Source organism: Castor canadensis, chromosome 18, assembly GCF_047511655.1.
Source record: "Castor canadensis chromosome 18, mCasCan1.hap1v2, whole genome shotgun sequence".
Classification (NCBI taxonomy): domain Eukaryota; kingdom Metazoa; phylum Chordata; class Mammalia; order Rodentia; family Castoridae; genus Castor; species Castor canadensis.
The window spans coordinates 45,777,451-45,801,177 of NC_133403.1; the positions used below are offsets into that span (position 1 = coordinate 45,777,451).

The 23,727-nt window shown below is 51.4% G+C and overlaps 1 protein-coding gene across 6 annotated transcripts in view; it reads right to left on the reverse strand.

Annotated features, from left to right (window-relative positions):
• Positions 1 to 23,727, reverse strand: part of Rimbp2 (RIMS binding protein 2) — a 190,529-nt gene that overhangs the window by 131,767 nt on the left and 35,035 nt on the right. For 3 of the 6 annotated variants that reach the window (XM_074061336.1, XM_074061334.1, XM_074061331.1), the window contains exon 2: positions 13,079 to 13,203. The exons of 1 other annotated variant lie outside the window; for it this stretch is intronic. The gene's annotated coding sequence lies outside the window, so the exon portion shown is untranslated. Of the gene's footprint in view, positions 1 to 13,078; positions 13,944 to 17,660; positions 17,797 to 23,727 lie in introns of those variants that run through there. 2 more of the 6 variants (XM_074061333.1, XM_074061332.1) reach the window with 2 other exon arrangements.

The following is a 23,727-nucleotide window of genomic DNA, read 5'->3' on the forward strand; positions in this document are numbered from 1 at the left end:
GCCAGAGATGAGGCCTCCATGTGAGGCATTTACTGTGAGCCCAGACTGGAGAACAGACACCTGTCACCCGGCCTCACTCCCACAGGCGGAAAACCCAGGGCTGAGGGGGCCCTGGTGTGCCTCACTTGGCCAGGGAGTCCAAGGTTTTTTAAAAAGTGTATTCACAAATTATTTGGGGTTTTGAGAGTGTCACATTTTCTCGTCCACTTTTGCCCTGACTTGGCCTGACCCACCCTCAGTCAAGGGTTTCAAGATCTCAGTGTGAAAGGCTCTGCCACCTCCAAACCCAGCCTGGTTTCCAGTGAATACAGAACAGCTGCTTGGGGGGGCTCCAGGACCATATTCTGACAGAGGTCCCCCAGGAGGCCCCGGGGACGCAGCAAAGGGCACAGAGCACAGTCAGCAGAGGGAGAGGGCGGGAGGTCAGGGACACCAGGCTCAAGCTCCCAACTCCTCCAATGGGGTCACATGGGCCACAACTTGTCCCCAGAAATGAGCTGTGACCTCACATATGAAGCATCCTCTGCCCAGAAGCTCACCAGGCCCCAGAGGTTATGGTGGCTGGTCACATTGTCACCCCTGCCTGAACGTACCCAAAACCACAGACTTCCAGAAACAGCAGGCGTCAACGTAAACCAAGTTGCTTCCACAGTCTGGGTACCACAAGCCCCTCCTACTAGTCAGAGGATGGGGGAGTTTCCCAAATCCAGGACCTCAGACACTGCAGGGGTCCCTTGCACACAGACCCCTCCTCACCCTCCATGGCACCCAGTGAGAGACACGTGTGTCAGTCCCCAGCACTGGAGGTTAAGAAGGAGAGAACCAGGCCTGGGGCGAATTTGCGCGTCACACAGCAAGGTCTTGGTGCCTGGCAGCCACCCTACAGGACAGGACCGTTTCCTTGCACCTGTCGGGAGAGGATCTTAAGAGAAGAACACGTGATCGTGATAACGCTGACGGCCAGGACAAGTGCCTGGCGAGAGTGTTCTCCCTGCCACAGCCACCATGTCCCCCCCATTAGTGTACTTCCTCTTCATTTCCTGCTTTTGCACCAGAGGCTCCCTCCCTTCCCTGCTGCAGTCACGGGTGCTGTGTGTGCACGGGTATGAGCTCTCTCCCTCTGCAGGCTTTCATCCTACCCCAAAATACAGCTGCGGTGTGGAAGGACCCATCCAAGGTGGGCTACTCCTGTACACACGCCATCAGCCACATCTGTGTGACCCCCCCAGCTCCCACGTGGAAGTCCAAACGGTAATATTGGGGTGAGATCTTCGGGAGGTAAGCTTAACCAAGCCCCTAAGGGAGGTGAAGCCCCACGAGGGGACCGTGCCCTATAAGGAGATGATGGGGCCAGAGCCCTCTCTCTTGTCCATGTGAGGACACAGGGAAGAGGTGTCCTGACCTGGGACTTCAGACTCCAGAGTCCTAAGGAAATGTTGTTTGCCTCACCCACCCCGTGGTTCCCGGCCAGCACAAGCCAGGACACACAGCATGGGGCGATGGTGCGTGGTAAATAAATTTTAAGACATTTTAACAGGATGGGCAAAAGAAGGCTGATATCCCCACCCCTCTCCAGGTCCTGCCAGTGCCTCCTGCTGGCCAAACCCAGGCAGAGGCCAGAGGTGGGCGGAGCACAGACCTGGAGCCTCCAGCCTCAGCCTCCAGGACCACAAGCAGGGTGGACAGGAGGAAGGGCAGATCTGCGGAACAGACAGAGAATGTCTGCACAGAGCTCTTCCCGTCCTGAACAGAAAAGCAACGTTGCTCAAGGAGACAGTCCTCGCCCCTCTCTCTTTCTCCCTCCCTTTCTACCTCTGTCTCTGCTCTCTCTCCCTCCCCTCGCTGTCTTCTCTGGCCTTTGCCACTCTCTGCAAGGCTCCTGCTCAAGTCCGTGTAGAATCACTTGAGCAACAAGCGCCAGGCCAGGCGCACTCACTCCCACCCTAACCTGCCCGTGATTGGCGTGCTCAAACCTGCTGGCAAGGTGGTTGCGCCTGCCAACATCTCAGGAAACTGAGGCACAGACCAGTCACCCAACCAGGCAGCACATGTGCACCCTCCTGAGCTGGGCACTGTTCCAGGCATCCATAAGCCATACAGACGCCTTCCCTAGTTCAGGCAGGACAGAGCCTGGGCGGGCAGGGAGAGATGAATGTCCCCATGCAGGTCACCACTGTGCTCGGGGCTTCCCAGGACAGAGCCACTCTCCTTTCCATGTCTACACAATGACCGCAAACGTGACCAAAGGAAGGAGAAGCAGCAGAGCTGTGCCTCCCAGCGTGGGGCTGGAGCTTGGCCCAGCTCTGCCAGGAAGCAAGGATTTTGGGGGCCAGCAGCGTGGACTGATGGTCCCCAGACACAGTACTTGGGGTCAGTGGCCAGCCCTAAGCTGAGACCCAGCTGACTCAGGGTCAAGATGGCCAGCCTCACATATTTCCACCACTGTCCTGAGTACCCCTGGAACCTCCCCAGACCGTCCCTTGTCTGACACTGAGATAAGGGTTGACATGTCCATCCTGGTGTCTTTCACAATGACGTGAAGCCCCAGGAAACTGCAGCACAGGCTCACATCCCCTGGCTGGGGAGGGATGGACTTGAGATTGAACCAGTCTGTCCGTGTTCTCCCGAATCTGTCTGTGTCCACCAACATCTGTCCGTGTCCATCTGGATCTGTCCATGTCCACTAGGATCGATCCGTGTCCACCTGGATCTCTTCATGTCCACCAGGATCTCTTCGTGTCCACCAGGATCTGTCTGTGTCCACCAGTGTCACTCCCTATAAGCCCCCCGACTCCTGCTTGTCTTCCTTCCTCCCTGGAGGGCACCCTGAACCATTCTCTCTCTGACACAGGTCATCCTGGGGCATAAGTTGGGGCTTCCACTTAAGTTGTGGTTACTCAGGTTGTAAGCGTGGCCTGTCACACCTCGGGGCAGAAGTACAGACAGGTGTCTGGGCCCAGCTGGGTCTGGAGCTCCAGGATGCTGGAAGCCTCACCAAGCCTTCCCTCTGGCTGGTCCCATTCCACTGGGGCTGGAGAGTCACGTGTCCTGCTGTGCTGGTCACCCAGGAACCTGCCTCAGACCCTTGAGGACCCGGGCTCTGAATTAACAGAATGAACTTGAACTTGATCAGATGGGAATAGCTGAGTTCTCTGGGCACTTGAAGATGTCAATGATTTGCAAATTTTCTAGCCTTTTTAGAACTCCGAGGTATCTGTAATTTCACAAATGCTGGGCTAATGGTGTCCTCTAGCCCTGAGTTAGCAGTCTGCCCGCCTCTAATTGTGCTAATGATGGGGCTGCATACATTTGTGGTGACCAGGCACAGTGAAGCACGCCTGTAATCCCAACACTCAGGAAAACGAAGCAGTAGGATTGCAAGTTAGAGACCAATCTGGGCTACACAGCAAGACTCTGTCTCAAAACATAGACAAACACAAAAATCATCTGAGCCTCTTTGACCATCAGCTCCTGGTGCTTCCTCCACTTACACATCGCCTGTTTAATTAGGTCAGCACGGAAGTCCTTCCCAGAGAAAGTCAGATGAAAATGTCACGAATGCTAATTACCCTTTTTAAATAATGGATAAAAACAGGATGTGTTTGCCTCGCTCTACCGCTGGGCTCTGGTCTAAGGAGCCTCAGAGAAAGATGCCCCCGTCTGGCTGCCCCCCAGGAGTGACTAAAGGGCCAGCTCCCCAAGTTCTTAGGTCCCCTCCTCCAAAATCCCTGGTGCACCAACTGCGGGGCAGAGGGTACAGTGGCCGGCTGCCCTCCTTCCCCGAGGGATCGCTGCCCCCAGACTTCAGCGCCGTCCACACTGCCCGCTGCGTTAGAACGAGCCTCGTGAAGCCAGCCGGTGGAGCTCTTCAGAGAAAAGCTCGGGCAAAATGCCTCCTTCGGAAGCGTTGGGATAGAAATATTTTTATAGCTTTGTGATATAAATAACCATGAAGTCAAAATTCTGCCAACACAAAGCAAATAGAAGACTTTGCCCATAAAAAGGATGGAGAGATTTTGTTTAGCCATATCTCAATGATCGTGCCCGTAAATGCAAGCCAGAGTCCATTTAGAAGGGAAGAGAGGGAGGGCGGGAGAGAGGGAGGGAGGAATGGAGGATCGGAAGACATTTGGACTTCCACCCAGACTGCATCAGAGATAGATCTTCATCTAAAAGCCAGAAGTTGGCCAGTGCGGTGTCACACACCTGTAATCCCAGCTACTCGGCAGGCATAGGTACAAGGATTGTGAGTGAAAACACAAGACCCTACCTGAAAAATAACTAAGGCAAAACAGGGCTGGCGGAGTGGCTCAGGTGGTAGAGCGCCTGTCTAGCAAGCGTGAGGCCCTGAGTTCAAACCCCAGTACCACTCAAGATGCCAGAAGTTAATAGCTCTCTTGCTTAAAGTTTTCTATGAAACACACACACAACTTACTCTGTAGCAGGCTGCTTTTCAAACTATGGCACCAACTAGGGAAAAAAAAACACCAAAAAAACGTTTTTCCACTATGTTAATAAGCATTTATTCCTTTATCAGCCAGTCATCCAGTCATTCGTTCATTAGCGAACGCGTTTACTCTGTACAGCATCTCCGGGGTGCTGGGACAGAGAAAGAGCGAGCCATGGTCCCTGTCCTTGTGAACACTGTTAGTCGGTCACATGGACCACCGCTCAACAAACACACAAACATGGCTCCATCGCACAGAGCGCCATCAAACGTGACAACATTCCAGAACAAGTTGCTGGAGCCCATTGGGTTTTGTCCCCTCATCCCTGCCAGGACTGGAGGAACTGTCCTCAGCTGGTCATGCCATTAAACTTCCTACCCTCGGGAGGTCAGCCCTTCAAAGCCAAGGGGATCCAGCAGTTCCCAGCTCGGTAACGGAAGCTAACGGGGCTCCTGCCTGCAGAACGGGAGACGCGTTCACTCTTCCAGCTCTTTCCATGGGGACCGAGTGTCATGGGGACCGAGTGTCATGGGGACAGAAAGTTCCAGCCCTCGGGTTAAAAATTAAGCTGTCTCTGGGGCGACGTCTTCATATGACTCATTCTTGCTCAGAGCCCTTGCTTGTATCCCAGTCACCCTTTGTTGATAGGCAGTGTCAGACCCAAGGCCTCGGTTGCCTGGTTACAAATTGGTGACAGGCAGGGTCCGGCTGGACAGCAGGCCAAAGACACCTGGAGGCTGGAGACAGCTACTGGATGGTGTGATAAAGAGGTGGCCCTTGGGGACAAGCCGGGGGAGAAGATGAAGGGCCCGCAGAAACTCATCCCCACTGATTCTTACCTGGCTCCTGGGCTCGGGCAGCACAGGGACGTGGTGTCTCGTGGGCATCGACCCACTGATGCTCACCCTAGGATGTGAGAATATGGCCGTATGGGAAACCGGTCTTCTGGCTGCGCAGGACCTGCCTTTGGGCATGGTCAAGTGACCTCTTCCATGGCAGGGCAGAGGCCAGACTCAAATGAGGCAGGTTAAACACCCAGAGCCCTGAACTGAAGTCTTGAGCAGAGGGAGCCAAAGTCAGAAATGACCTTGATGTGGGTTCACCCTTGCGTGTGGTCCTGAGACTCTGTGCATTGGTACTGCTCCAGGTCCCCAAGGCTTCCCTGACCCTTCACCCCTCCCAGGGGACCTTCTGGCAAATTCCCCTCCATTAGACAGTCAGAATTAGGCCTGCTGTGTGCAAGGACCTGTCATCACTATCCTAGTGTCATAAACTGGGGGCCTACACAAAAGAACTCACCATGCCACACCCAGGAGGCCAGGGGTCCCAGACCCAGGTGTGGGCAGCGCTGGCTTCTCCTAGGCCACATCGGCGTCTGCTCCAAGCCTTGCCTGCTGCACGGTTGCTGGCCATCCTTGGCCATCCTCGCCTGTGCACCCACTGCCGACTCCTGCCTCCTCGTCCACATGCTGCCCTGTGTCCCTGGGCCTACAGTCCCCCTTGCAGAGGACCAGCACAGTGGGCTGTGCCCTGTTGACTTGGCACCTGACCATCTCTGCAAAGGCCACTTTTCCCATAAGGTCACACTCTGATGTCCTAGAGGCAGGCCTCCAACACACCTTTCTCAGGAGACACAATTCAACCCATAGGACACTCTCCATGACTCAGAGCTGACCACCCTACACAGTGGGGAGCACATGGTGACCACTGGGCATCATGTGCTAACAGCAGGCAGGCAAGTGACAGGCCTAAAAATGCAAAGCGCATCTCTGTGAGAAGGCAGGTGTCATCCCACATCAAGGACAGGTCGATTTGTGACACTAGCGCCTAGGCAGCCCATGGCTGTTCTAATTCTGGGTGTCAACAGAGAGAGAAGACAACACAAGGACAAGGACACAGTCTTCCCAGACAGCCTCCGAGTGCCTGGATCAAGCCACTCCTGAAGTAGAACGCGCTCACTTCAATCAAGTCAGTCGATTCACTCTCCTTTTTTGCCTAAGCTAGTTTGAGCTGGATTTTTGTCCCTGACACAGGTGACAATCACAACAGGCTCCAAGGCCCTTTTGAGGACACAGGTACATCAGCATAAGGCAGGATAGGTCAGGGAAAAATGAGGCCTGGGAAACAACAGCCAAGAAGTCGGACGTAAACACCACATGACGACAAGCACACAGACACTGTTTTCTCTGCTAAAAAGTCTTCCGCCCCCTCGACAAGCTACGACATGTAGTAAAAAGCAAACAAGGAAGGAAACAGAGCAGCGCTCTCCCCCCCACCTTGCCTAAAAATAAGCAGTGCACTCTGAGAATATCTCAAAGAGAGACGCTTGCCCTGAGAAAGAACACCTGGGAAAATGGCTCCTCTGGGAAGAAGAAGGATCTGCAAAGTTGACCCCCATCTTAAAGGGAGCACCCTTTGAGGTCTCTGGGCCCAGCTGACGAAACTGTGCAACAGCAAGAATGATTAAACAAAGCAGGTGTCAGGACGAAGGGGGCACCCCAGCCACTCTTTCGCCATACACACCGGTCCTCAGCACCCTCCTTGCCCCTGTCATCAGACATGCCCACCCACGTCTACGTCGTGTGCTGTTTCTTTCCTCTGCTTTGCTTTGCTATTAGACGTTCTTAATCTCTATCTCATACCTCGGTGTGTCCTAAAATTCTTTTTTGTCACAACATCACGAACTTGGTACCCAAAGGCCAGGCAGAGGCCTCTTCCTTTCTGGAGACCTCCTCTCTGGAGTGTCACCAACTCCAGTGACAAGCAGCCTCGTTTCTCCATTCTGCAGAACAAAAGCAGCAGGGAAGCTATGTCCCAGGTCTGGATTACCAAGAAGCAGGCATGAGAAGACAACATCAAGACTTTTGAGCAAGCCGGGTGCCCATGTCTGTGCTCCTCGCTACTCAGGAGGCATCTTGGTTGGAGACCAATCCCAGGAAAATAGTTCTTGAGACCCTAGCTAAAAAAACCTTCACAAAAAAAATGGGGCTGGTGCAGTGGGCCCTGAGTTTAAACCCCAGTACCACAAAACAACAACAAAAAAAGACCTTTGGGCACCGCTGAGGGTCTGCCAGTTTCCCTGGCCTCCTGGTCCTCACCATTCCTCACAAACACCTTCATCTATCCTCTTGCCCTTGAGGCAGACATGGAGCCATCACTGAACCAGGCCGGCCACATAGCCGGACACATGGCAGAATCTCACACACTCCCTGTCGGGCCTAGGCCGGCAGCAAAGCCACCTCCCTGTCACCGACACTAAGGCTTCAATGTCAACAGGCTCATTCCATTCCCACTTGCCTGCTTAAGAAAGAAAAACAGATAAACAAAATCTCATTTGCCACCCAGGGTCGCTTAGCCGGGAGGAGCAATGACAGACATTTGAACCAGACATTTCCCCTCAAATAACATTACGCTGAGACCGGCCGACCTGGGGTTCCCACCCAAAGGAGCCCTCAGGACGGTGGCACCATGGTGTGGTTCCGGCTTGGGTCCTGGATGTCAGGCAGCGCCCACGCTGGGTCTCGCAAGGCTGCATCTCTGAAGGAGCAGGGAGTCCAGGCCCCACACCCCTCACGCCTGGCCACCTCTGCGTACCAAGTGTCACCTGACCCTTTCTCTTCAAGCAAGTGCATGCTTGTACACGTGAGCATATTGAAAGAGGAAATGTCTTACAGTGGCCACGAACCCATTGGTCAACATGCTAGTTAGAATCCCAGTAAACAGTTCTGCAGTTGCTCCCCCCTCACAGTCAACTCTGGCCCAAAAGTATTAAATGGAAAATTCCAGGAAGAAACAAGTTTCAAGTAATTTTTCTTTCAACGTATTGCTATAGTCATTGTATCTTGTTATTGCTTTTTGATTTTAATCTCTTAGGGTGCCTTACTGGTTGATTGATTTCAGTGCTGGGGAATCAAACCCAGGGCCTCGACTTGCTAAATGAGCACTCTACCACTGAGCTACACCCCAGCCTCTGTAAATGAAGTTTTACACAAGGTGCAGGTAGCTGACGCCTGTAATCCCAGCTACTGAGGAGATCAGGAGGATTGAGGTTTGAAGCCAGCCCAGGCAAATGGTTCATCCTATCTCAAAAAAACCCATCAGAAAAAAAAGGGGCTGGCGGAGTGGCTCAAGTGGTAGAGGGCCTGCCTAGCAAGCGTGAGCCCCTGAGTTCAAACCCGAGTACTACAAAAAGAAAAAAAGAAAACCTACTAAAACTGGATATGAACGGTGAGAGTCCCTGACATCAGAACAACCTCATTTATTCCCTCTATTTTTTTCTTTTTTAAAGACAGTGCCTCACCAGACTCAAACCTGTAATCCTAGCTACTCAGGAGGAAGAGATCAGGAAGACCACCATTCAAAGCCAGCCCAGGCTAATAGTTTGAGAGACCCTATCTCAAAAATACCCAACACAAAACAGGGCTGGCGGAGTGGCTCAAGCAGTAGAGCACCTGCCTAGCAAGCGTGAGGCCCTGGATTCAAACCCTCGTACCACCCAAATAAATAAATAAAGCTTTATCGCCGGCATGTCAGTGCAGAAAAAAAAACCCAGGACATGTGGGGCTCAGCACCACCTGTGGTTTCAGGTGTCCACTGGGGGTCTTAGCACATGTCCCGTGAATAAGGGGGATTGCTGTGTATTGTCCATGGATACATGACTGTAGCTGGGTCTTGTCTCTTACCTGTAGAGCATGCCATAATTGTGTTGGTGGGTGGATTTAGGCAATGGTTTCACCAGGCTGATGGTCACAGAAGCAGAGAAAACAAAATCTCAATCTCTCTCTGTCTCTCTCTCTCTGCTCAGTGCTTGCATGTAATCTCTGCTCACAGAGCTCAGTTCTTGCCCACCAAGCCAGGGAGGTGGGAGCAACGCAGCTTATCTCTCAGGGAACACAGGAGCAAAGTCCTGCAGCACTGCTGGGATGGTTTCCTGCCAGTACCGGAGATCTCTTTCTCAACAAATATTTACCGAGCACCTTTAACGACCGAGCACCTTTAACGTGCAGGGCCAGGCGGCTAGATTGTGCACACACACGCAGGATACAGAGCTGAGGGGCAGAGCAAACCCCGTGCCACTGTCAGAGACCGAGGTAAATCCATGCTGCACCACTGAGTGTAAAGAGCAGCTTAGGGTGAACACACACCACACATTCCCACTTTTAATTTAATCTTTCTACACATGTTGATGTTTATACAATGCCTGCTCATTTACACGAGGTGTAGAGTAAGACACAGGCAGGTTCGCTGCAGCCACACGGGTAACAGTTGCACGCAGGTAGGGGACGGGCTTGTTAGCTAGTGACTACACCTGTGAGTGTGGGTGTACGTGCTCCTACCCAGAATAAGCCTGTTAAGAAATAGCCAGCCTGGTCAGCCGGGTGTGGCTAGGCTACCCAGACCTCCATGTTCAACTGCACCCATGCCAAACCCTTTCCCACCAACACCTGGGTTCTGCACCTGACGACTCCATCGCTCAAGCCCAAACCCAGCTGATGTGTGGGACAAGGAAGGCACTGCCCGTTGTTGACACGCCTCAGCCAAATGGGCAGGAGGCTGGAAGACAGATGCCCAGCACATTGTGGGCTCCACGATGTCTCCCAGAGCCCCACAGCAACAACGGTGTAGACGCCCACTCTTCCCCATGTCAATTCCCCTGTCCCCCCCTAAGCTCTGCCAGGATCACCTTCCCAAGAGGCCACCCCTCCTTGAATCCTAACCCTGGGCTTGCTCTGGGAACCTGAGCTTAGACACAGGGCTGTGGCTCGGATGTTGAGTGACACACAGCAGCTTAAGGCAGGGTCCTCATGGGCAGGGAAGAATACAGAAGAATGCAGCTTTCCGTAAAGCGTGTACAAAGCCTGATTTCATGTTTGTGTGCACATTTGTGTATGTGGGGCTGAAAATTCCGAAGAAAAGCGCCATTCATGGTGATGGTCGGCAGGCGTTTGCACTGGGGAAGACATCTTGGGTTTACCGGTCCTTTGTACAGCACTGTAGAGTGGGATTTTCTCAGTGGGTATCTACAGCCCTTAAACTCTGGTGAGGCCAGGTGAAGAGAAGCTACTGTCACACACGGGTGGCCCCCGTGGAAGTGCTGTTGGTGCACACTCATCCAGCTCAGGTCTGTGGATAAGTGCTATTTGCCACCAGGGCCCTGACCCTGAGGCAGGCTAGGAGGAGGAAAAGTTTGGGGCTCGTGGGTTGCCTGGGGATGGCCAGGCCAGAACACCCTCACCTGACTGGGAACCGCCCGTCCCCCTCCCCACTCACTCATTATTGGGTGGGAACCTCCTGGGCCTGCCCTCCCGTGGGGTAGGGTAGGTTTCAAAGGCACCTGAAAAAGAAAAGCATGCCGTCTCTGCTGGCAGACTCCACCTGCACCCACTGTGCCCTCTTCCTGTTTTCCTTCCCCTACCTGGCAGGACAGGTGACTCCCCTTCTCTCAATAAAGCTATCCTCCTCACCCCACCCACGTGCTCTGCTTGGCTTTCTCCATTTGGAATGCAAAAACCAGGATCTTCTGATCACGGACGGCACCAGCACCGTTAACAGCCCTGTTTGAAGGACTGGATATACGACAGAACTGGTAATAACGGTCACTACAGATCCCTATAGAAAATGATGCCCTGAGAGAGCTTAGGTCAGCAATCATGAAGGTGTGCTTAGGGTGGTCTAACTTCTTTTAGACTGCTCCCCATCAAATGTGGCACCCCTTACAGGTCACTGACTAAACCTCCTGTCTCAAACAGTGCTGACAATCGGTCTTCTAATTGCTACACCTTCACGGTGGAATTATTCAAACATTCCACTCCCTTCCAAAGTGACAGCAAAAGCTACATTTAAATGCAATTCCTAATGGTGCGTGTGCAATTCTGAGCAGTCAACAATCTAGCACAAAAAAAAAAAAAATAGCCCGTTCCAAATATAGGAAAGATTCTCACCCATGCATGTCACTCAGCTGTAGCTTTCAACCCCAGGACAACCAATATTTAAAAACATCAAAAACTAAGAAGCCCTCAAAATAATCTGCTTGAGAACCCTGGGAGAACAGAGTGACCTCTGCATCCCCCAGACCACGTGCAATAAAAGCTCTTGAGAAAATCCCGCTCAAATAACAGCCCTCTTCACTCGGGGCAGACGCACCCACCTCAGAAGTGACATGATCTGTCTTTTTGGGGCCTGCAGATAAACATCGACCTGTTACAGATGATACCCGCCGAAGAATTTGACACCATTGTACAGACGATGGCGAGAACTAAAGACTTTGGGATGTTTCCATGAACAGCCCCTCCTCTAATCACACAGCCTCTACTCCTACAATGGCAATTCATGCCTCCATCCTGATGGGAGACAAATGGTTACCAAGTGTAACTTGTACCTCTGCAACAGCTGAGAGCTTCGCAGACCGCTTCTGCTTCCTCCCTGGGATAATGAAGGTGTAAAATGGAAATCAGGGGATTGGGTATGAATTTAAGTGTATGGAACACATAATACCTGGTCTACTCCTACCACAGACATCATCACAGCCATTATCACCATCACCATCCCATCACCACCATCACCGTCATCACCTCCAACTCCTCTGTGGCCATAGTTGTCACCTCCATCATCACCCCCACCGCCTTGACAACTGTAATCTGAGGCTGGGGACCACTTGTTTCTGTCAAAAGCCCCCCAATTCCATGCCCAGGAAGAAGCACCCAAGTCCACCTGACTCCCCTCTGAGTCATGATTACGACGCAGACATCCCAGCCCAGTAAGTAGCACCTGGCCAGCCATTTGCAGGGAAAACCTTTGCCAACAAGAAGCAGCTACTATTTTTACCACTTTAAAATCACCCCACGATCGCAGTGTGAACTGCACCGTGTTTAGATCATGGCTCTGCCAGGGAGGCCTCAAACCAGACCACACAAAGGCCTGACTTTTATCTTCAATTCTGGACCTGGCCCCTAACTTCCAACCTCTCCCGTGCGCAGGTAATTGGGAGTCAGAACCGGTTTCAGCTGGTCTTCCCCATCATAGGACCTAGACCCCCCTGCACCATGCTCCCATGCTAAAAACCTGAAGCTCGTGCTTGTCACCCCTTCCCACTCCTGGTCTGCCCCTCCCATCAAGATGGCAGGCAGGCCCCAATCCCAAACACACCCAGGACCTCACTCCACCCACAGTGGTGCTAGCCACCACTGCTGTGCCTGGGACTCCCTAGTGGCCTCTTAATTCCCCTTGCTCCCATACCTCCCTCCATCTCCACTCAGGACTTAGGATGATCTCAGTAAATGGTAAATTTGACCACGTCACTGTCTTACTAAAGCGGTGTCACTAGTGACTGCCCAAAGGTCTTAAGATTTGCATTCAAGATTCTGACACAGAACATAAGGTCCCTGTGTGCCTCCTCCTGCTCTGTGCTCCAGACACTGTGCTGTTCACACACTGAGCTCACTCTGACCAGGGCCTTTGCACTGCCACCTCCCACATAATCTCTGTGAGAACAAAGACTACACTTGCTTTGTTCACCGTTCTGTGATCCCCAACCAACAAGCACACAGGTGGCACTTGACAAACATGCCTTGAATAAATTGATAAATAAGGAAACACCTGACACAACCATGCAAAGGGACAGAGGAACTCACCAAGCTCCACCACTGGCTTCCTGGTCTCTGGACACGTGTGGGTCTTCCAAAGGTGCAGGGGGGCTTTGATCAAACCTGTCTTCGGCACCTGCAGGCCTCAGGTATAGTGGGGTGTCATTTTCAAACTGCAGGAAAGAGCACACATGATCTTCCGTCACTCAGGAGTGGCTTGTGGGTTGGTTTTCATCTTCTTCCATGCATGCATGAGAAGGCAGTGACAATGCCCTGGCCATGGGTGAGTAACAGGCTGTTGACTTAACCTGCAGTCTTCCCAGTCTGAGATTTGCTTTTTCTTCAACCAAATTTTCCTGGTGTAGAACAATAAACCCTTCGTGTACTCGCCAACACAAGACTTTTGTGATGATTTCAGTAGAACTCTGGGTTCCCGAGTTGGCCAAAAGAAATGCACTTAGGGCTAATTACCCAGACTCAGCTGGCGACAGCAAGGGGCAGATGAGACACAAGTCAACAGCAGAGCTGGCTCTGCACGCATCCTTAATTATGGAAACACGGCTGGTGCCTGCTGGTTATGGGAGTGTTTTCATAGGTCAAGTTAATTAATAAAATTCAATGTAAAAACCAACAAGCACACTGCACACAGCAAATCCTGAGGGAATTCCTATGTAGCCACCAAATCTGTAATGGCAGAAATTCCTGTACATTGCCAAAACTTCACACAAATAATCCAAACATCAGAAGTTGTTTGACTTTCCCTGTATTCTGCTAACTGGAGCTTTTACACCCCCCAGAATCACAAAGACGACAAATTGAATTTCCCTAGGTTTTGTCACAAAGCTTACGAGGGTCCTAGGTACAAATTAAGCAGCATGGGTGAGAGGAAGAACAGAGACATTTGAGCTTCTTCCTAGAATTTGGAAGCAAAAAAAAAACCAGTCAGTACAACCAAGATTCAATTTATCTCAAATTAGCAAACACTTGTTAAGGACCTCCACAGTCCCAGAGGTCATTATCCAAAGGTAAATGACATCAGGCCTTCCCAGGACTCACGGTCTGGCATGGAAGGCTGGAACGTACGTGTGGAATTTCAGCTCAAGCTAGAGTCTAATACGCTTTAGAATGATGTACAAGGAGGTGGAAGATGTCTAGACAGGAAATTGAGGCTTGTTTCTGGAGATAATGACAGCATCAGGATGCAGAAGTCACAAGGGTGTGCGCCATATTGAAAACAGAGCAGCTCACAGAGTCCACCTGTGGACACCAGCTCCACACCCATGATAAAGTTGGATGTTTTCCTCCACCAGCCTCGACCTAGGCAGGAGGCTGGAAACTCCATTTTGGTAGAAGACTAATGCAGAACAAAGCCCTCCAACGTTGATATTAGGTTCTACAAAGAAATATTCTTGTCCCCTACAGCCACCTGGACTGAATTCACCATCATGTCCACTAAGCTGCCAAGACTTTGCTCCAAAACCAAATCACCAAGCAAGGTTTGCTTGCTGCATTAAAGACCACACCTCTGATAGAGAAGATTAAAGCAAAGAACCTAGAAATAAAACTCAGAAGAAAGATCACGAGAGCTACCACAAGAAACGTAAGTAAATGGATCTAACAGGCAGCCTCAGAAAACACCTGGAAGTGAAAAGCAGCATGCTGCAGTGGCTGAGGAAGGACAGACAAGAACAAGTATAAATTTTTTTAAAAGTCGCTCGCTGAAGTTATAAATGGCAGATTTGGAAGATCAAGTGAAGAACATCTCCTTAAATGACAGAAAAAAAAATTGTAAAGACCTTAAAGATAATCCAGGAGGTCCAACTTCTGTCCGTAGGATTTTCATCAAGAGAAAATGTAGAGAAGGAAAACCATCAGTAAAATATAATAACATTTTCTAGACTAAAGAGTCTTGTGAGTGTTCTCTGAAATGGATTAAAAAAAAAAGCCTTATACCAAAGAGCAGCGTGAGACGCGTGAAGATAATAAAGGGAAGATCTGAAGCATGTCTGGTAATAATTAAAAACAGACATGGAATTTTAAAAAGGAATAAGAGTGGGCGAGGGTCATTGGCTTTCTCAGCAGTGATCACAAAAGCCACCAGCATGTCTTTAAAGCTCTGATGAAATATGATTTCCAGCTTAGGATTCTACACCCAAGCAAGATGTCAATCCAGCATGAGGACAAAGGAAAGAATACCGCCACGCAGTGAAGACTCATAAAACTCACCTCCAGCATTCTCTTTCTTAGGAAGTGAAATGTTGCAGCAAAATAAGTGAAGAAAAAAAAAATTAAAGGGGAAAAATCCATAGAATCTCAGAAATGATAGACATGATCTAAATTGTGATGGTGAGATATTCCAAGATGGCAGCTGAGCCTGAGCTCTTAAGAGAGCAGTGAGTTTGGAATAAGGAGACAAGGGTTTTAGAAGTGAAATATCCAAGAAAAAGAGACTGGAGAAACACTTTTGATACCCTAGAGGACTAGAAGATGGTTAGGAACACATGGATTGCAGATGGCATTGTGGAAGATGAGGCAATGAAATACTCCAAGAAAACTAAAAAGCCATACAATGAACAAATGCAATCTCTAGGGCTGGGGGTGGAGCACTTGCCTGGCATGAGCAAGGGCCTGGGTTCCATCCCAGGCACTACAAGATATAAAAGTGACCTCTGTCGCTAACTGATTCTAAAACCAGCAACACACACAGAGCAACAACTTATTTAAGTAACTTCAAGGAGAAAACACCAGAGAAGTGTTTACCGTTTACCGCAAGTGTGTTAGGGGACCTGGGATGGAAAGAAGACAAAGCAAGAGATAGCTGGTTTTGTTTGTTTGTGGTACTTGGGTTTGAACTCAGGGCCTCACGCTTACTCTACCACCGGAGCCACTCTGCCAGCCCGAGATGGCTGCTTTTATCATTCGTCTACACACTGTTGACTTTTAAAATTATGTGTGTGCACTTTTAAATTTTAAAAATATTGTTGGAGCACAAAACAAGACATGCTTATATCTACTTTGAGGACTCACTGAAGTCTTCATATCTGAGTCTTGTCTCAAAGGAAATATTATATAAAATTCCATTAACTCAGTTGACACACAAATATCTTTTCTCTAAACCACAGGAAACACATAGCTACTGTAAGCACCATTTTTAAATCTATACATCACCTAAAATGACTGATGTCACACCACTGTTTCACCAACTGCATTGTGGGAACAGCTGTGATAAACAGTGAGAGGCAGGGGAAGGTCTCCACAGAGGAAAGACCAAGTCCTTGCTCCCCCCATACAAATCCTATTCTGTTTCTTGCAGGAATTATGCTTTCTGAAGAATAAGAAAATAAGGTGCCAGGAAGTCATCGTAATCTGCAAGCTCCATGAACTTCTCCCAATTCTATTAAAAAAAAAAAGGATGCATTTGAATTGGGACAGGAACCCCCAGGTTCTCTGATGGTCTCTGCAAAGAATCAGAAACTCCACTGCTTTTCCCTCATCTTCCTATACGAGCTGTGACGACCCACCAGGCAGACTGGAGAGCTGGTTAATGCAAGTGTGAAAAGCTACTCTCTGGCTTCATGTGAAGTGTGTTCCTTATTCATTCAAAGTGCTCCAGCCAGATAATGCCTTGGAGAGTCTCGTGCACAACCCACCCCAACAACGCTGAGGCAAAATTGAATATGGAGCGCAACTAACAGTTCAGGCGAAGCTTTAATTAACAGAGTGTAGGTAAGGAGGGAACAAAAGCAATGATTAATTAATGTACAATTTACTGCTATCCTCAAATGCCGGGCCATATAAAACACTGGCCAACTGCTCTGCTCTGTAAACACATTCTTCACAGCGCACAACCTAACTCCTTGGCCATGAGGAAAGAATTGGTTCTCACCATTTGCTGTAGGGCAGAGGCTACAGCAAGGATCCCACTACACAGGAGAAATAAAGACACACCCTGGTGCAAAGCCAGCGGGATTCCTCGAGTTCTGACACATATTATTTTAATTCACCCTGGACCGACCCAGAACGGGATGCCCATCACCTAATCCCACTCATTCTTTAAAATCTTCATGATGTTAAACCTGCTCCCATCAGCTGGATTTAAAACCGAAAACTGCTGTCCCAAAATTGGACAGGAAGCAGACGAAAAATTTCCACTGGAGACCTGGTAACTTGGAATTAGATGCCATCTTTAACGCTAATTGTGATGCTTAAACAAGCAAGGTCAAAGTCAGTTTCAAAAGGAACGTGGTTTCCGAGGGAGAAACGCTGATGGGCAAACAGGGAACTGCGCCACTCTGCAGCAGTCAACCCCGAGGGGCCGTTGTCCTAGGTGGTATCAGATTGTGAAGGTCCTAAACACAGTGAACTCCAGGAACCCACCCTCAGCACCAAACGTCCTTCCTAGTCCAAAGCTAGGAAGTCTTGTTCTAAATCCACAGGGTAGTGGCACAGGTTTAAGCCAGAATTAAGGCACAAAGGTTTGGGAACCAAGGAGTATGACAAATGCCCCCGGCTGGAGCACCTCGTCCCCCCAGTCCAGAAGAGAACCATCCCAGCCACCAGCACACAAAAGTGCAGGGCCACATCTCAGTAACCCACCAGGCTCTTCCCCAACCCAAAGGCCAGCACTTACAAGAGGCGGGCATCAGCAGCCCAGTGGCTCCCACGCCGCCACCATGCCCGGCCACCGTCCTGTGCCCGCAGTTTTGTGCTGCCTGGGCTCAGCTCAGCGTGGAGCTGGAAGCTGATTACTTATTCACGACTGCCCCAGCTGCTGGGAGCTGCTTTGTGTCAGCTGAATAGGACGGAAATTCAATCCACAAATGGGGACGGTTAGGCTCATGAGTCGCAGATAGAAGCCACCCACGTTGGAGCCACTAAGGAAACTTGTGTGTTTTGACAATGAGCAGACCCATGGGACAGTCCCTTCCTTTCCTCCATCGCTCCCTCCCCTGTGGGGCTCCCCACCCTACAATGTCTTCCCAGAGGAGATGCAGGACCAGGAGATGTAGCAGGCACGCACGTTTGGGGAGGCAGTGGGGGACCATTTGGGAATCCATGCTTAAGGGACAATGAAGGCAGAGGGCAGAGCTCATCTCTGTCAGTGTTCCCTGTGATTTCGTGCTCTGCAGGTATTTTCTCCTGCCAGTGCCATTCGCTGACCCTCCTCTCCCCACAGACCACAGCTGCCTCCGGGGGCTCCAGCAATCAGGGTACTCTCCCCAAATCCCAGCATCCAGTCAGGAGAGACTGCCTCTCCCTAAAGTTAACGCTTGCTCCTTTCAACAGAGCACTTTCCATTTTCAGTAACAGGGTGGCTGCTAGCACCTGGAGCTAATGACATTAATTTAAAAGCCCTGGGATCCAGAGTGAGCTTTAGGGTCACAAATCTGAGCTACCCGGCAAGTCAAGTTAGAGCCCAGCAGCTCCTGGCTCCCCAGATCAGCAATGATGGAGGTCAGCTGGCTTCCTTCTCCTTCCTGCCGCTGCTCCTGCCTCCTGCTCAAGTTCTTTTGAGGAAGTAAGACCGGCGTTTCGCCTGAGTTTTTATTCCAGCTGCACAAAGCCTCGTTTCTGCCCTGCCCGTCTCTCTCCTCTTGCCCAGACTTTTCCTTCCTTGGTTCACTTCCCGGCCACGTGGCAGGGATGCTACTCTCAATGTCATGGTCGTCCTACCCCAGAGATCGCTGGGCATTCCTTCGTCCTCTCTGACTGTAATGTGACCGGCACCTGCTGGGCTGACGAGGACACATTGTGTTCTTTAAATGTAAAGAGGGGACTTTACCCGCCCTCACCCAGAGTAACCATGTGAGCTGATGCGTTTGCTCACTGGCTAGGTTAGCCATTCCGCCATCTAGATGTCCTCCAAACACCGTGCTCTCCGTGATGAAAACACACGCTGCGTGTGGTGGTGCCTATTTGTAATCTGGATGGAGAGCTTCACGGCCAGCCTGGGTACACAGTGAGACTCAAAATAACAAAAACAAAGGGCTGAAGATGTAGGTTCCATCCCCAACATGGCGGGGAAACCCCCTTTTGCCAAGATATCCTAGCTCTTTTCCCACTGATCTCCAGGGAAACATGCACGGCAAAACCCACCCCTAGATCAGCCCACAGCCTATTCTATCTGCGGCTCCTAGTGGGTTTTCGATAACTACTGTAGAAAGACCCCAACCCAAGACGGCCACCACCTGCCTCTGTGCCCATCAACCGTGAGCTCCATGCAAGCAACGTATGCTAAGCCCCCAGCGAGAGGGGCACCCGTCACACCGCCCTGTGGAGGGTCCGCAGCGGCTCTGGTCCTCACACTGGGACCAGGCTGCTGCAGCGATGCCAGCCAGGGAAGGAGGAGCCATGCAAGTCACACAGGCTATTTCCATTTAGAGCTCACGGCCAAGGTGGAGAGACCGAGGCCGAGGCAGTGCAGCCCTCCCCAACATCTGAAGGCTCTGACGAATGAGCCCCACCTCCTGCCATGCTGCCGGCCCCCCACCTTCTCCACCTCCCTCCACCGCCTTGCCTCCTAACTGGGACCCACACACACTCCCTCTCTGTCTCCTCCACAGAGCAAACTTGCAAAAAGGAAATTGATGTCCGTCCCTGTAAACCCTTTGAGGTCACCACCCTCTGGGACCTGGTTCCGCTGAGCCCTCCCGTCCAACCCTCTCTCTCTCTCTTTCCCCGTGGCTGTAATGAACTTTTTCCAAGGTCTCACTCAAAATGTGCTACCTCTCATGGTCAGACCTTGCACAGACTGTCCCCCGACCCAATGCACACCCATGTCCCTGTCCCAATGTGGGTATTGCTACTTGTTGCTCAGTCAAATGCCGCTTCCTCCGGGAAGCCTTCCCGGCCTCCCCAGACCTTCCATCTGGGTTCTGCTTCCCTGCCCTGGACTCAGCATCAAACTGATTCATAATCCCCTAACCATCTATCTGTGGCCCTCTCTACAGTCGAGGGGAGCACGGCAGGTGTATGCATCTTAACTCACCAGTGGATTCTGGCAGGTGTCAGGAACCCACCTTTGCTACTTACCAGCTTAGTAACCTCTTTGAACTTCTGTCTACTCTTCTGTAATGTGGGCACAATAATTCCCCCTAACACAAGGGGTCATGGGGCAATTAGGTGAGACAATAACCTCATGCCTCTTAGAGTGCTGGGTACACAGTGGGCGCTCAGGTAGTGTTGAATAAGTGATTAAAAGCAGGAATGAGTAGACAGGAAGCTGTCAGCCATGACACCACTCAGCAAGGTAGGGAGTTTAGGTCTGGCCTCCGCACAGCGAGGAGCCGAGCAGAGATGTAAGGAGAAATCGAGTCCCACGGGTGTTGCCCGAGCCCCTGGATCCAGCAGTCCCTGAAGCTGGACACCTGTCCCTGGACCGTTCCGTTGTACCGTTGTCAGCTTCGTTAGGTTTTTCTGACACTGAGTAAACACAAAACCCCAACTAGCACCTATCTCGTAATGCCGCAAGGAAGGGTCTTTGGAACCTCGCCCTGGGCACAGAGCGGAGTGTCACGCCACCGGCTGTTCACGCACACTTGTGCGAGTGCTGTCCCTGAATTGCACGAGTGTTAAATTAGGGAAGTGTTCGGCGGTACCTGTGAGGTCTCTGGGTTTCTAAGACGTTTTATGGGGTTGCTCCAGGGTGTTCTCACATCTCCACAGGGGCCGGGGCGACATAGGATCTCCCGTCACCACTTCAAAATGCTTATCCTCGGTTTCCTCATGAGATCATCAAGACCCTGTGAGCAGCCCCCTTGTCACTCTGTCTGCACACCGTGTCCCCATCGCCTAGAAAAGCACCCAGAGTGTCACAAACCCCCATCGACGTTTGTTGACTGAACAAGTAGATATGTGGAGCAGCGGCTTACCCTGGAGAAAGCACGCGTTTCGGTGTCACAGTCACACCAGTGACACCACGAGTGAGTTGGAGAAGCAGCCCTGTTAAACTGAGAGTCACAGAAACCCAGCTCCAGGAAACTTCACAAGAGTGACAACATGGATGGAAGCTCTGGGCCACAAATCAGGCACCCGGAGCCAATGCAGGGTGTGAGTCTGTCAGAGCCACCCTCCCACACGGTTTGCTGGAAGCAAAGGAGATACAGGGCTTGACCCAAAGTGACACTAATGTGTCACAGCTGAGGCGAGCCATACTGGCTTGCTGTGAATGTCCCTCATGTCCTTTTCCCCACTTGCTGTTCATCCAGCAGCCTCTGACTGGACTCGGGCCCCTGAGAGCGCGACTCAGGAGACGGGAGGAAGGAAGGAGGGGTGGAGATGCCCTTCTGAGGTGCCAGCCCCCCCATCTGTGGCTATCAAGGAACACTGGGGCAGGTGAATGAGTCAGTTGATGACTGAGGTCACTGTTTGGACACGAGTAGAGAGTTGAGAAATCAGGTTTCTCCAAATGCAAAGTTAACGGCCCAGGGTTGGAGTTGTCTTTGATCCCTGATACAATGGCGCAACCAGCGTCTCTTCACTACAGTGCTGCAGGAATAAGCTCTCAACGCATAAAAACCCCGCACATCTTATCACCTGAATTCTCCGGGTCTCCCTGGACCTGGACCTGCCACCAGGTTTGGGGACAGCACTGATTCGATGAGCCCTGGGGCAGCCACGGTCCCTGCAGTGGACAGGTGATCCACAGTCGTGACCGCACAGTGGCCAAGTGAATCCATCACACACAAAAGAGAGCTCACAACCCCCGAGGAGACGTGGGGGAGCCTCGAGTGCACGGTACTGAGTGACAGGCCACTCCAAAGGCTGAGCACTGTCTGATCCCAACCAGGACACTCTGGAACAGGCAAAAGTGTGGAGACTGCAAAAGCTCTGTGGTCCCCGGGACTTGGTGGAGAGGAAGGAAAAACAGGCAAAGCGCGGGGATGTGCTGCGGTGGATGTGTGTGAACACTAGTGCGTGCCGTGGACCTAAATAGCGATACTAAGCCATCTCTGCAACAAGTGTTCCCGAACAACAGGGGCACTGCCGGATGCAGGCACTGGGAACTCTGCTACTCGCTGATCGATTTTTCTGCAACCCTAAAACTGCTCTAAAAAAAAAACCAGCTGCTGCCAGGTGCAATGGCTCATGCCTGTAATCCTAGCTGCTTGGGAGGCAGAGATCGGGAGGATCACAGTTTTATGCCAGCCTGGAGAAAGAGCCAGTGAGCGCCCATCTCAACTAGTGGCTGGGTACCGTGCTTCTCGCCTGTCATTCCAGCTACACAGGGAAGCACGAAGAGGAGGGTGGCGGATGGCAGTCCAGGCCAGCCCCAGCATAAAGTGAGAGCCTGTCTCAAAAATCGCCAGTGCAAAAAGGGATGGCGGAGTGGCTCGAGTGGGAAAAAGCCTGCCCTGAGTTCAAACCCCAGTACCTCAAAAATGCAAAAGAAAATTAAAGAAAGGGCCAGGCGATGGAGAGGAAGGAGGGAGGCGCAGGGAAGGGAGGAACCAAACAGATTTGCCACTCTCTTCCTCTTTCCAAGACTGGGAGGTTTGAATCCTGAGGCGGCGATGCACCATTGCTCAGTGCACGGAGGGCCCGGGGACAGTAACCTGGGGGACAGGAACCCAGAGGTTCCCACACACCTGTCCTCATGAGGAGAGGTCCCCTGGAGACATGGCTGTGCTTGCACTGGCCAGTTCTCATTGGAAGGAGAACCCACAGGGCCTTGTCACCTGCTTCCAGAGGAAGGAACACTCCTGTCTCCTCTTTCTGGGTCTTTGCTTGCAGCCATCCCTCCCTCCTCTCCTCACCTCTGCAACATCGTCAGCTTAGCACCGACTGAAGCAACTCTTCAAATGCAAAAATTCAGTGAATAAAAGTTCATTAAATTATTTTCAAAAGTTGACGGAAGCCTCTCCCCCATTCTCCCCACTTGCCATTCTTTTGGATTCAACAAGCATCTCCGCCATCCCGGGCAGCGGTTCTCCTCCTCGCCCAGGGCTGGGCTCATTGGATGTGTCCACAGGCTATAGGGCCAGGTCCTAACCCCCCCAAGCCCAGATCACACCACAGTCAGCTCCTGGAAAGTGCCCAAGACTGCTGTGGAATTGCAAGGCTTTATTTCTTCTGTTTTCCCTGGGCCGTGAGCGACACAGCGAGCGACAGAGCCTTAATGAGTGAAAACTGAAAGCCCGTAAAATCCTCCCCCAGTAAAGGGAGCCAGGCTGCTCCGTGTCCCGGAGTAGGGAGTCAAGACCGGAAATCAGAGATCTGAGGCCGTGTGGCTTGCTCTGTGTGCGGAGCCCTCTGGCCCTGCCAGTGCCCCCACTGGGGACCTTCCAGTCAGTTCTCCCTGAACCCCACCATGTCCTCCACAGCGGGCCACCCCGGTTCCTAGAGACCACGCCAGCCTCACCTGCACACTTCCGCCCCCCTGCACTGCACCTCCCTGTTCCTCTGTGTCCTGGCATTTCAGCCACCAAGGAAGATGGCAGATGACCCCATCAGAACGACCACTGTCACTCAAAAAAAAGAGCTCCAGCTGCTCAGAGCAGCACCTGGCGTTTAATTAAACACCTTCACCCCCTCAAGAGCAATTTCACACGTTAACCAGTTTACATGAAAATAAATTTCACTTGCACCGAAAGCCGGGCGACTTCTACCCCAGGCCAAGCTTATCTTCAGCCCAATTACATTGTCTTCAAATGGAAATTCAGTGGATGATGCTTACTTTCTAAAGTTAAGTGATTTGG